The sequence below is a fragment of the Hippopotamus amphibius genome, chromosome 7, assembly GCF_030028045.1.
Source record: "Hippopotamus amphibius kiboko isolate mHipAmp2 chromosome 7, mHipAmp2.hap2, whole genome shotgun sequence".
In the NCBI taxonomy this organism is placed as follows: domain Eukaryota; kingdom Metazoa; phylum Chordata; class Mammalia; order Artiodactyla; family Hippopotamidae; genus Hippopotamus; species Hippopotamus amphibius.
Window position 1 is genome coordinate 69,759,711 of NC_080192.1, and position 13,684 is coordinate 69,773,394.

Below are 13,684 nucleotides of genomic sequence, written 5' to 3' on the forward strand. Positions count from 1 at the left end.
CTCCCCGGCTCGGATGCGGAGGAGGGGCGTGGGGCGGGGCCGGGAGTCACGAGGACACGAGAACCAATCGGAGCGCGCGAGGGCTCCCGAAGCTGCCCCGCTCCCTGGACCAGCCACTCTCCGCCCTGCGGGGGTGGGGGAGCCTGGCGCCCCCAGCCGGGCGCGCGCCGAGGTGTGCGGTGGCCCTGGCCGGGGTCCCGGACGCCCACCGTTGTCTGGGTTTCTGCGTGTGGTTAGATGGTAAAGGAACAAAAGGTGTTTAGACTGGTGTTAGGCTTTTACTGCGCAGAGGACTCGGAGATGCGGAGCCGCTGAGTGAAGGGGCTTTATGTAGTCACGTGCTTTATTATCTAGGACGGACCCCCAGGCAACATTGGTTTGGAGTTCCTGGGGCCCTTGAGACAACCACGGGGACATCCTAAGCGCCTCTGGGGATTTGTCCTACAGCTTTATGTTGTTCCATGTATCAGAGAAAATCTAGTGAGCACTAGTTTCACAGACGGGTAATTGAGACCCAGAGAGCAGAAGTGAGTCACCCTAAATCATTAGGGCGTTTAGTGACAGAGCCAGGATCAGAACCTGCGCTTGGAGCTCCCGTTATCATAACTCTGCAGTCCTCCCTGATTCTGGAGAGGAAATGTCGTACAATTTTTAAAAGTGTGAATATTAGTGAATCCCCAAATTCAGGAATTAAAAAGACTTGAAAGCAAGGATATGTTATTTCTTTAACAAAGCCAGGTATAATGTGCCTGCGACATTTCTTTGCAGTAGGACTTGTTGACGCTTCAGTAAAGTCGGTGAAGTTGGTCTGCTTTCAGAATTTCCATTCGGGTCGGTGAACAGAGCCTCGCAGTCATGTGCCTGTGATGCCGGTTCCGGTTCCAGTTTGAAAAAGAAGATCCTAGACACGGTGCCAAATATATTTGCATAAACCGAGAGTTTTGTCCTTCTTTTTTTGCAACAGCTTGCACACGGTTTGCACAGCTCCAAACTGGAGCTGTCTATGTTCTTCCCCCGGTGGGGGCAGAGGTGCTGGGTAATAAAAATGTGCTATCTGGGTAACAAAGATCAGGAGGGAAGTCTTGGAAAGGAAAGGGTGGAAGGACTCTGCCTTCACAGCTTTCGAAGGAATTTTGACTTAAAAATGTTTTGGATTATTCTACGGTGAGGACACGTGAGCATTTTGAAAATGGTGGAGGAAAAACTGTCCCTAGGAAATCTATATCCAGTGTGTTAGCCAAGGCTGGCCAGCAGAGCAGCGGCCTAGTTAGTTCTCTGTTGTTTCTGGGGTCAGTGACAGCTGCAAGGAAAACGCTGAACATCTCACCTCCTCTCTCTCGGAGACCAGCAGGGCTCTGCCTCCTTACCAGACACTCTTTACCTCTACCTGCCTCAGCTGCTTTCCCCCTTTTCTCCCAGATAACTCCTTGTCCATAAAGCCAGACCTTCTTTGAAAGTATTTATTTAGAACAGGAACAGTTCAGTTCCTGTTCCTTCCAGTCAGTCCACCACTAGCAGAACCATGGTGAGGCCTTATCACCACTGTCCTCCTCTCCTGGGCAGGGCCCTAATCCATCCACCTCCACATTTTAGCCAGCCCTGAGGCAGGCAAGGCCCAGACACCCTTCATGGCTGGCAGGGGATGGTCAGCAGTACCCTGGCTTGGAAGGTTGGGAAAGAGGCCGACCCACCTGTGCAACAGACAAGCCGTGTCCTAAACATCTTTTCCACTAGCTGCAGGGTCACCCTTAGTTACTTTTGGCCATGCCACAGAGCATGCAGGATCTTAGTTCCCCAACCAGGGATCAAACCTGTGCCCCCTGCAGTGGAAGCGTGGAATCTTAACCCCTGGACCACCAGGGCAGTCTCTGCCACCCTTAGTTACAGTTCAGGGTTAAGACAGAGATTCCCCGAACAGTAGATGTGAATCAGCCACTAGATCTCAAAGCCTCACCTAGAATCTCTTCAAATCAGTGAGTGGTCTCAGAAAAGCCTTTGAACCCTGACTAGCAAAATGGTGGGGCTATTTGTGAATCTGGGACAACACCCATGATTTTGTTATCTGTTAGCAACTCATGCTTATTCCTTTGGTCATTCTCATAGCAGGCACTGTGGTTGCCCCCAACACCCATCCCATCCTCCCCCTCTGTGATGCAACATACAGTTTAGGTAAGTCTGCCCCTCTCTTAGCTCTGTGGCTGGGCTCTGACTGGTCCAAGTCAGTGGTTCTCAAAGTATGGTCTGCAGACCGCTGGCGAGTGGAGTGGGTTGGCGGAGGGGTGGGGGGTGGGGGGGTGGTCCTTGAGGACCTTTTAAAGAATCTCTGAAGTCAAGATTATTTCATTATAATCTAAGACATCATTTACCTTTCTCACTGATGGTGCAAAAGCAAAGGTGTGCAGAAGGTGGGCTGGTGCCTTCCCAAATCAAGAGAATGACATCCAACTGTGATAGTATTTTCACCACCACACATTCATGGTGAAAAAAAAAAATGCAGTTTCATTTTAAGAATGTTCTTGATGGAGCAGCAAAAATGTGATTAACTCATTAAAATAATTTAAATATTTTACATGGCAAAATGGAAACTGCACGTAAAACACTTTTGCTGCAAACTAAAATATGATGGTTGTATAAGGAGAAGAACTCATGCAGTCATTTGAGTTGCAAGCTGAATTAGCTGGTTGGTTTTTGTTTTGTTTTGTTCTTTGTGTTTTTTTTTCATGGAACATCATTTTTACTTGAGAAAACAACTGACGAATTATGGTTATTTCAACTTGGGTATTTGATAGACATTTTCTTGAAAATGAACTAACCTAGTCTGTCTCTTCAAGGAAAACAATTGACTACTTGTTGCCAATGGTGAAAACATTCCAGATTTCAAAAGAAATTTGGAATTTTGGAAAACTTGTATCACCATCAGCTTGACAGCTTCTCAGTATTTAAGGACTTTTCTTATGAGGTCAACGGTAATATAAATGAATGTGATTTGGGGATATTGGATAATGTATTGTGTGCCAATATTTGGAAGACCTGCATTTACTCAGTGAATGTTTTCCAAATGTGTAATGCATGATGTTACAAAATCATGTATGGGCAAAAGATCCATTTGAATGCAAGGTAGACAATGGATTTTATTTTATTTTATTTTTTAATATAAAGCAGATTATTTATTTATTGGCCACACCACGTGGTATAGCAGAATCTTAGTTCTGTGACCAGGGATTGAACCCATACCCCTGCAGTGGAAGCACAGAGTCCTAACCACTGGACTGCCAGGGAATTCCCCAATGGATTTTAATTTAACAGTATGAAAAGTTTATAGATAAGGTTTCAGATTTCACAGTGCAACAAACCTTTAAGAAATTACCTCTTGTAGAGTTTTGGTGTACTATCAAAGAAGAATATCCACATTTATCCTAAAAGGCTGTTAAAATACTCCTCACTTTTCTGATCACAGATCAATTTGAAGCAGGTTTTCTTCACATACGTTAACCAAAACAAATTGCGACAGATTGATTGCAGAAGCAGATATGAAAATCCAGCTGTCTTCTATTAAGCTACACTTCAAGAGACTTGCAAATATGTTTTTTAAAAAAGCCATTCTCCTCACCATCTTTTTGTTTTGGAAAACATAGGCTTTTTTGTCAGCATATTAACATGTAGTTTTCTTATTTTTTAGGAATTACTTTATTATTTTTAAAGTAATTTTTCCTCCAGTTTTATTGAGATGCAATTGACATACAGCACTGTATAAATTTAAGATGTACAACATAATGATTTGTCTTACATACATCATGAAATGATTATCATAAAAAGTTTAGTGAACACCTATCATCTCACATAGATACAATTTTAAAGAAATAGAAAAAAAATTATTCCCTCATGGTGAGAACTCTTAGGATTTACTCTCTTAACAGTGTTCATATAAAACCTAGAGCAGTTCTGATTATATTTATCATGTTGTATATTACATCCCCAGTACTTTATTTTGTAACTGAAAGTTTGTACTTTTTGACTGCCCTCATCCAATTCCCCTCCCCTCATCCTCTGCCTTTGGTAACCACAAGTCTGATCTCTTTTTCTATGAGTCTGTTTGTTTCCTGTTTGCATGTTTTTAAAGTATAATCGACCTACAACACTATGTTAGTTCCTATTACACAATATAGTTGTTCAGTATTTCTATACATTTCAAAATGGTCACCACGATAAGTCCGATTACAATCTGTCACCATATAAAGATATTACACAATTATTGACTATATTCGCCACACTGTATTTTTCATACTCATTATTCATTTATTTTGCAAGTGGAAGTTTGTATCTCTTAATCACCCTCACCTAGTTCCTTCCTCCCTTCACTTCTCTCCCCTCTGGCAAAAACCTGTTTGTTCTGTGTCTATAACTCTTGTTGCGGTTTTGTTATGTTTGTTCATTTGTTTTGTTTTTTAGATACCATATATAGGTGAAAGCATGCAGAATTTGTCTTTTTCTGTCTAACTTATTTCACTTAGCATAATACCCTCTAGGTCCATATATGTTATCTCAAATGGCAAGATTTCATTCTTTTTTTATGGCTGAGTAATATTCAAGTGTGCTTCTTTACCCATTCATCTATTGATGGGCACTTAGATTGCTTCCATATCTTGGCTATTGTAAATAATGCTGCAGTGAACATAGGGGTGCATATTATGTTTTCAAGTTAATATTTTCATTTTCTTCAAATATCCAGGAGTGGAATTGCTAGATCATACGGTAGTCCTATTTTTAATTTTTGGAGGAATCTCCATACTGTTTTCTATACTGGCTGCAACAGTGCATGAGGATTCCCTTTTCGCCACATCCACACCAGCACTTGTTATTTGTTGTGTTTTTGATGATAGCCGTTCTGGCAGTGTGAAGTGATATCTCTTTGTGGTTTTAATTTGCATTTCCCTGATGATTAGTAATGTTGAGCATCTTTTCATGTGCCTATTGACCATTTGTATTTCTTCTTTGGAAGACTGTCTATTCAGATCCTCTGTCCATTTTTCAGTCTGTTGTTTGTTTTCTTGATGTTGAGATGTATGAGTTCTATGTATATTTTGTGTATTGACCCCTTATTGAATATATTGTTTGCAAATACCTTATCCCATTCAATAGGCAACCTATTCGTTTTGTTGGTAGTTTCCTCTGCTATGCAAAAGCTTTTTAATTTGATGTAGTCCAATTTGTTCATTTTTGCCTTTGTTTCCCTTGCCTGAGGAGACATATCCCAAAAAATATTACTGAGACTGAGGTCAAAGGGTATACTGCCTATATTTTCAGGTCTTACTTTTAAGTCTTTAATCCATTTTGAATTTGTTTTTGTGCATAGTGTGAGACAGTAGTCCAGTTTGATTCTTTTGCATGTAGCTGTCCAGTTTTACAACACCATTTATTGAAGAGGCTCTTTCCCTCATTATGTATTCTTGCCTCGTTTGTCAGAGGTTAATTGCCCATATAAGTGTGAGTTCATTTCTGGGCTCTCTATTTTGTTCTATTGATCTATGTGTCTATTTTTGTGCTAGTGTGATGCTGTTTTGCTTACTGAAGGTTTACAATATAGTTTGAAATCAGGGAGCATAATACCTCCAGCTTTGCTTTTCTTTTTCAAGATTGTTTTGGCTAATTGGGGTCTTTGGTGTTTTCACACAAATTTTAGAATTATTTGTTCTAGTTCTGTGAAAACTGCTGTTGGTATATTGATAGGGATTGTTTTGAATCTGTAGGTTGCCCTGGATAGCATTGTAAGTTTAACAATATTAGTTCTTCCAATCTATGAGTATATCTGTCCATTTGTTTGTGTCATCTTCAGTTTCATCAGAATCTTACAGTTTTCCAAGTAGAGGTCGTTCACCTCCTTAGTTATATTTATTCCTAGGTATTTTATTCTTTTTGATGTGATTGTAAATGGGATTGTTTTCTTAATTTCACTTTCTGGTAGTTCACTATTAGTGTATATAAATGCAACAGATCTCTGTATATTAATTTTGTATCCTGCAACTTTATCAAATTCATTGATGAATTCTATTAGTTTTTTTGGTGGCATCTTTAGGATTTTCTGTGTATAGTATCACATCATCTGCAAAAAGTGACAGTTTTACTTCTTCCTTTCCAATTTAGATTCCATTTATTTCTTTGTCTTGTTTGATTGCTGTGGCTAGGACTTCCAATACTATGAATAAAAGTGGCAAGAGTGGGCATCCTTGTCTTGTTCCTGATCTTAGGGAAAATGCTTTCAGCTTTCACCATTTAGTATAATGTTAGCTGTGGGCTTGTCATATATGGTCTTTATTATGTTCAAGTATGGTCCCTCTATATCCACTTTGTTGACAGTTTCTGTCATAAATTGATGTTGAATTTTGTCAAAAGCTCATTCTGCATCTGTTGAGATGATCGTATAATTTTTATTCTTCAATATGTTAATGTGGTGTATCACACTGATTGATTTGTGGATATTGAACCATCCTTGCATCTCTGGGATAAATCCCACCTGATCATAATGTATGGTTCTTTTAAAGTGTTGTTGAATTCAGTTTGCTAATATCTTGTTGAGGATTTTTACATCTATGTTCACCAGTGATATTGGCCTGTAATTTTCTTTTTTGTGTGGTATCTTTCTCTGGTTTTAGTATCAGGGTGATGCTGGCCTCATGGAATGAGTTTCGGAAGTATTCCTGCCTCAGCAAAAAGTATTTTTGAGGAATAGTTTGAGAAGGATAGGTGTTAACTCTTCTCTAAATGTTTGGTAAAATTCACCCATGAAGCTGTCTGGTCCTAGACTTTTGTTTGTTGGGAGTTTTTTGATTACTGATTCAATTTCATTGCTGGAAATCGTCTGTTCATATTTTCTATTTCTTTCTGGTTTGGCCTTGGGAGATGTACATTTCTAGGAACTTGTCTATTCCTTCTAGCTTGTCCATTTTATTGGTATAAAACTGTTTGTTGTAATCTCTTATGCTCCTTTGTATTTCTTCAGTGTCAATGAATTTAATTTCTAATTTGGCAAGTATCAATAGATAAAATCTCCATTAAAAAGATTCTTTGGGCTCCTCATTAATTTTTGTGAGTGTAAAGAGGTCCTGAGACTAGAGTTTAAGACCTACTGGTTTCAACCGCCCACAGTTGTCTCATCCTCCTTGCAACTAGGACTGGTTCATGGGTGGCCATAGCAACAAGACTGATCCAATCAGAGGGGATCCCAGGAATTTATCAAATGGTGAGAGAGATGCTCTCATATCCTGCTAGACAGGAGCCAGGTAATATGTAGTCCTAGAAGTTGCTGATAAGGCAGCCAAGTAAGAAGAACTTACCTTAGGAAGAAAATAATGTTGTGGAGAAATAACTTCAGAGAGAGAGGTTAGAAACAAACCATTTCCAGGACCTCCCTGGTGGTCCAGTGGGTAAGACTCCACACTCTCAATGCAGGTGGCCTAAGTTTGATCCCTGGTTGGGGAACTAGATCCTGCAGGCATGGCACAATGAAGAGTTCACATGCCACAACTAAGAAGCCCACATGCTGCAACTGAAAAAAAAAAGATCCTGCATACTGCAACTAAAGATCCCACATGACACAAGTAAATATCCCACATGGCACAACTAAGACCCAGTGCAGCCAAAATATATATATATATATTATATATATATATATATAATATATATATAATATATATATATAAAAGAAAGGGGGTGGCAAAAGATATTCTATGCAAATGGAAATCGCAAGAAAGCTGGGGTAGCAATACTCATATCAGATAAAATAGACTTTAAAATAAAGATTGTTACAAGAGATAAGGAAGGACCCTACATAATAATCAAGGGCTGGAACTTCCCTTGTGGAGCAGTGGTTAAGAATCTGCCTGCCAATGCAGGGGACAGGAGTTCTATCCCTGGTCCAGGAAGATCCCACATGCCACGGAGCAACTAAGCCCATCTGCCACAACTACTGAGCCCACAGGCTACAACTACTGAAACCTGCATGCCTAGAGCCCATGCTCTACAACAAGAGAAGCCACTACAATAAGAAGCCTGCACACTGCAACAAAGAGTAGCACCCGCTCACCACAACTTGACAAAAGCACTTGCACAGCAATGAAGACCCAACACAGCCAAAAATAAAAACAAACAAACAAAAAAATCAAGGGATCAATCCAGGAAGAAAACATAACAACTGTAAATGTTTATGCACTCAACATAGGAGCACCTCAATACATAAGGCAAGTGCTAACAACCATAAAAGAGGAAATCGACAGTAACACAATAATAGTGGGGAACTTTAATACCTCACTTACACCAATGGACAGATCATCCAACAGAAAATAAATAAGGAAATATAAGCTTTAAATGACACAATAGACCAGATAGATTTAATCAATATTTATAGGACATTCCACCCAAAAGCAGAAAAATATGTTTTCTTCTCAAGCCCACATGGAACATTCTCCAGGATAGATCACTTCTTGGGTCACTAATCAAGCCTTGGAAAAGTTAAGATAATTTAAATCATATCAAGCATCTTTTCTGACCACAACACTATGAGATTAGAAATCAATTGTGGGAAGAAAACTGTAAAAAGCACAAATACATGGAGGCTAAACAGTGTGCTGCTAAATAACCAAAAGATCACTGAAGAAATCAAAGAAGAAATTAAAAAAAAATACCTAGAAACAAATGACAATGAAAAAACGACAACCCAAAACCTATGGGATGCAGCAAAAGCGGTTCTAAGAGGGACGTTTATAGCAATTCACTCTTACCTAAAGAAATAAGAAAAATCTCAAATAAACAATCTAACCTTACACCTAAAGCAACTAGAAAAAGAACAAAGAAAAATCAAAATTAGTAGAAGGAGAGAAATCATAATGATCAGAGAAGAAATAAATGAAATAGGAATGAAGAAAACAATAGTAAAGATCAATAAAACTAAAAGTTGCTTCTTTAAAAAGATGAACAAAATTGATAAACCTTTAGCCAGACTCATCAAGAAAAAAAAGGAGAGGACTCAAATCAATAAAATTAGAAATGAAAAAGGAGAAATTGAAACTGACACCACAGAAATGCAAAGGATCATAAGAGACTACTACAAGCAACTAAATGCCAATAAAAAGGACAACCTGGAAGAAATGGACAAATTCTTGGAAAGGTACAACTTTCTAAGACTGAACCTGGAAAAATTAGAAAATATAAACAGACCAATCAGAAGTAACAAAATTGAAACTGTAATTAAAAAATCTTCCAGCAAACAAAAGTCCAGGACCAGATGCCGTCACAGGTGAATTCCATCAAACATTTAGAGAAGAGTTAACACTTATCTGTCTCAAACTCTTCCAAAAAATTGCAGAGGGAAGAACACTCCCAGACTTGTTCTACAAGGCCACAATCACCCTGATAACAAAAGACATTACAAAAAGAAAAAAGAAAATTACAGACCAATATCACTGATGATCATAGATGCAAAAATCCTGAACAAAATACTAGCAAACAGAATTCAACAACACATTAAAAAGATTATACACCATGATCAAGTGGAGTTTATCCCAGGGATGCAGGGATTCTTCATCATACACAAATCAATCAATGTAGCACAGCATATTAACAAATTAAAAAATAAAAACCATACGATCATCTCAGTAGATGCAGGAAAAGCTTTTGACAAAATTCAACATCCATTTTATGACAAAAACTCTCCAGAAAGTGGGCATAGAGGGAACCTACCTCAACATAATAAAGCCCAAATGCAACAAATCCACAGCATACCTCATTCACAATGGTGAAAAACTGAAAGCATTTCCTCTAAGATCAGGAACAAGACAAGGATGTCCACTTTCATCACTATTATTCAACATAGTACTGGAAGTCCTAGCCACAGCAATCAGAGAAGAAAAAGAAATAAAAAGAATCCAAATTATAAAAGAAGAAGTAAAACTGTCACTGTTTGTAGATGACATGATACTATACATAGACAATCCTAAAGATGCCACCAGAAAACTACTAGGACTAATCAATGAATTTGGTAAGGTTGTAGGATACAAAATTAATGCACAGAAACTTCTTGCATTCCTATACACTAACAATGAAAGATCAGAAAGAGAAATTAAGGAAACAATTCCATTTACCATTGCAAAAAAAAGAAAAAACAATAAAATACCTAGGAATAAACATACCTAGGAGGCAAAAGACCTGTACTCAGAAAACTATAAAACAGTGATGAAAGAAGTCAAAGATGACACAAACAGATGGAGAGATATACCATGCTCCTGGATTGGAAGACTCAATATTGTGAAAATGACTATACTACCCAAAGCAATCTACAGGTTCAATGTGATCCCTATCAAATTACCAATGGCATTTTTCACAAAATCAGAACAAAAAATTTTACAATTTGTATGGAAACACAAAAGACCCCAAATAGCCAAAGCAATCTTGAGAAAGAAAAACAGAGCTGGAGGAATCAGTCTCCCCAACTTCAAACTATACTACAAAGCTACAGTTATCAAGACAGTATGGTATTGGCATAAAAACAGAAATACAGAACAATGGTACAGGATAGAAAGCCCAGGGAAAAACCCACGCGCCAATGGTCACCCAATCTGTGACAAAGGAGGCAAAAATATACAATGGAGAAAAGACAGCCTCTTCAATAAATGGTGCTGGGAAAACTGGACAACTACATGTAAAAGAATGAAATTAGAACACTACCTAACATGATACACAAAAATAAACTCAAAATGGATTAAAAGGAGACACAGAGTTTTTCAAGGCAGAAGCCTTGTGTGTCTCCCTTTGCCTGGCAAAGCAATAAAGCTATCCTTTTCTACTTCACCCAAAACTCTCTCTCCAGGATTTGATTTGTCACCAGTGTACAGAGAGGCTGAGATTTCGGTAACACAACCAGAAAACAGTGAGATATTGAATATGGGAAGCCTTGGTTGTCCCAGTGTCATCTTAACATTCCATAGATGGGGGTGGGGGTAGCTTTTAGATCCTATAATACAAAGCATACTAAATGGCAGTTTGGAGTCAGTTGTGCATTTAATGTCTTGAATATTTTAAATTACTTTTCTTGCCATGTTGTTTGTGGTAGAATTGTTTTCTAAAGAAAACTGCTCACTCCTGGATCTTAGCTCTCCTGGTCAGAATTTTGTGCACTCTGTAACTTCTTTGATCATGGTAGTCCACTTTCCCTAGTAACTTTGTTAATGTGCTGTGAATGATTGACAATTTGAGTATGATATTAAATTGTGAATTAGTGGGATTTATGGTATAACAGTGTATCAATATTTCAGGATACTGGTACTTGATATCCTGTTAAGGAAAATTTGCCTCCAAATTTTAAGCTGGAAATTCACTGGAATAACTGCTTAGAAAAGAATCATAACTACATGATTTTTTAGATTTTTGGTACATATATTAAGAATTATGTACAAATTGAAATGTCTGTGTACTGATCCTCAAACCAACTGATAAAATCTCAATTATGAAAGAAAAAAAAGAATGTATGTATATGTATAAATGAATCAGCTTGCTGTACAGCAGAATTTAACACATAGTAAATCAACTATACTTAAATAAAATAAATTTTTAAAAATGGATTAGAGATCTAAATGTAAGACTGGACAGTATAAAACTCTTAGAGGAAAAAATAGGAAATATACTCTTTGACATAAATCACAGCAAGATCTTTTATGACCCACCTCCTAGAGTAACGAAAATAAAAACAAAAATAAGCAAACGGGACCTAATTAAACTTAAAAGCTTTTGCACAGCAAAGGAAACCATAAACAAGACTAAAAGACAACCCACAGAATGGAAGAAAATATTTGCAAATGAAGCAACAAAGGATTAATTTCCAAAATATACATGCCGCTCAATATCAAAAAAATGAACAACCCAATCAAAAAATGGGCAGAAGACCTAAATAGACATTTCACTAAAGAAGACATACAGATGGCCAAGAGGCACATGAAAAGATGCTCAACATCATCAATTATTAGAGAAGTGCAAATCAAAACTACAGTGAGATATCACCTCACACCGATCAGAATGGCCACCATCAAAAAATCTACAAACAGTAAATCCTGGAGAGGGTGTGGAGAAAAGGGAACGCTCTTACACTGTTGGTGAGAATTTAAACTGATACAGCCACTGTGGATAACAGTATGGAGATTCTTTAAAAAACTAAATACCGAACTACCATATAACCTAGCAATCCCACTACTGGGCATATACCCAGAGAACACCATAATTCAAAAAGACACATGCACGCCAATTTTCATTGCAGCACTATTTACAATAGCAGGACATGGAAATAACCTAAATGTCCATCAACTGATGAATGGATAAAGAAGATGTGGTACATATATATAATGGAATATTACTCAGCCATAAAAAGAAATGAAATTGGGTCATTTGCAGAGGTGTGGATGGACCTAGACTCTGCCATAAAGAGGAAGTGGGTTCCGCCACGCTGGCGCGGCTTCCCGGGGCAGTGTGCATGGCGTGGGCGGTGGCGCGCTGGGTCTGGCTCAGCACGATGCTGGGCGGCCTCCTGGAGGCGCTGCGCAGCGACTCGCACGTGGAGCTGAGCCAGTAGCAGGACCAGCACTTCCGGGGCGACAATGAAGAGCAGGAAAAATTGCTGAAGAAAAGCTGTACACTGTACGTGGGAAACCTTTCCTTATACACAACTGAAGAACAAATCTACGAACTCTTCAGCAAAAGTGGCGACATAAAGAAAATCATCATGGGCCTGCATAAAATGAAGAAAACTGCATGTGGGTTCTGCTTTGTGGAATACTATTCAAGAGCAGATGCAGAAAATGCCATGCGGCATATAAATGGAACTCTTCTGGATGACCGAATCGTTCGCACGGACTGGGATGCAGGCTTTAAGGAGGGCAGGCAGTATGGCCGTGGGCGTTCTGGAGGCCAGGGACGAGATGAGTATCGCCAGGACTACGATGCTGGGAGAGGCGGCTATGGAAAACTGGCCCAAAACGAGTGAGTGGTGAGAGAGCCCCATCATGAAAAACTCCTCCTTTGGCCTGTTGAATTTGACGTGCATTACCCAAGGGCTGCAAACATGCCCGTTTTTACCAAGCTTTAATCAGTGTCTCTACTGAGCCGGAAGCCTCTTCATGGTTTTCCTCTTAAAAATTATTAAAGGACAGAATCGGAAAGAATGCCTTTAATTCTATAGTATCTTGGTCATGTGTCAGATTACCAGAATGATTTCTGTTACCAGGTCAAAAATTGTGTTCCTTAGCAACAGACGATGTATAATGTTGATCTATCAGCCAAAAACACACCTCTTTTAAGTGTTTACCATGTTTGCATCTAAGTAGGTTCATGGTCTACCTTGGGGCCTGGAATTACTATTTTTTAAATTTTAAGTTTGCATGAGATAAAGTTTAATAAGTAGAGTTTTGCTACGTAATGTAGCTTTGTTTTCACTTAGGAGTAGATGTTTGATAACTCATTTTTTTCTATGTTGAACTTTTTAATCTCTGAAGACAAACTTAAAAGTCAAGGGAACTTCCTAAATAGTTGGTGCAAAAGTAAGCCTTAGATAGTCCCAGGGGACACTACCTGCTGACATGCTTTATACGTCAGGAAATTACATCAGGACTTGAAGTGTATTTACTAAACACATTTTTAAGATGTTTTA

At 38.7% G+C, this 13,684-nt stretch overlaps 1 pseudogene; it reads left to right on the forward strand.

Moving 5' to 3' along the window:
- The first annotated feature begins 12,550 nt into the window (after positions 1 to 12,550).
- On the forward strand, positions 12,551 to 13,021 carry LOC130857563 (nuclear cap-binding protein subunit 2-like; annotated as a pseudogene).
- The last annotated feature ends 663 nt before the right edge of the window (positions 13,022 to 13,684 follow it).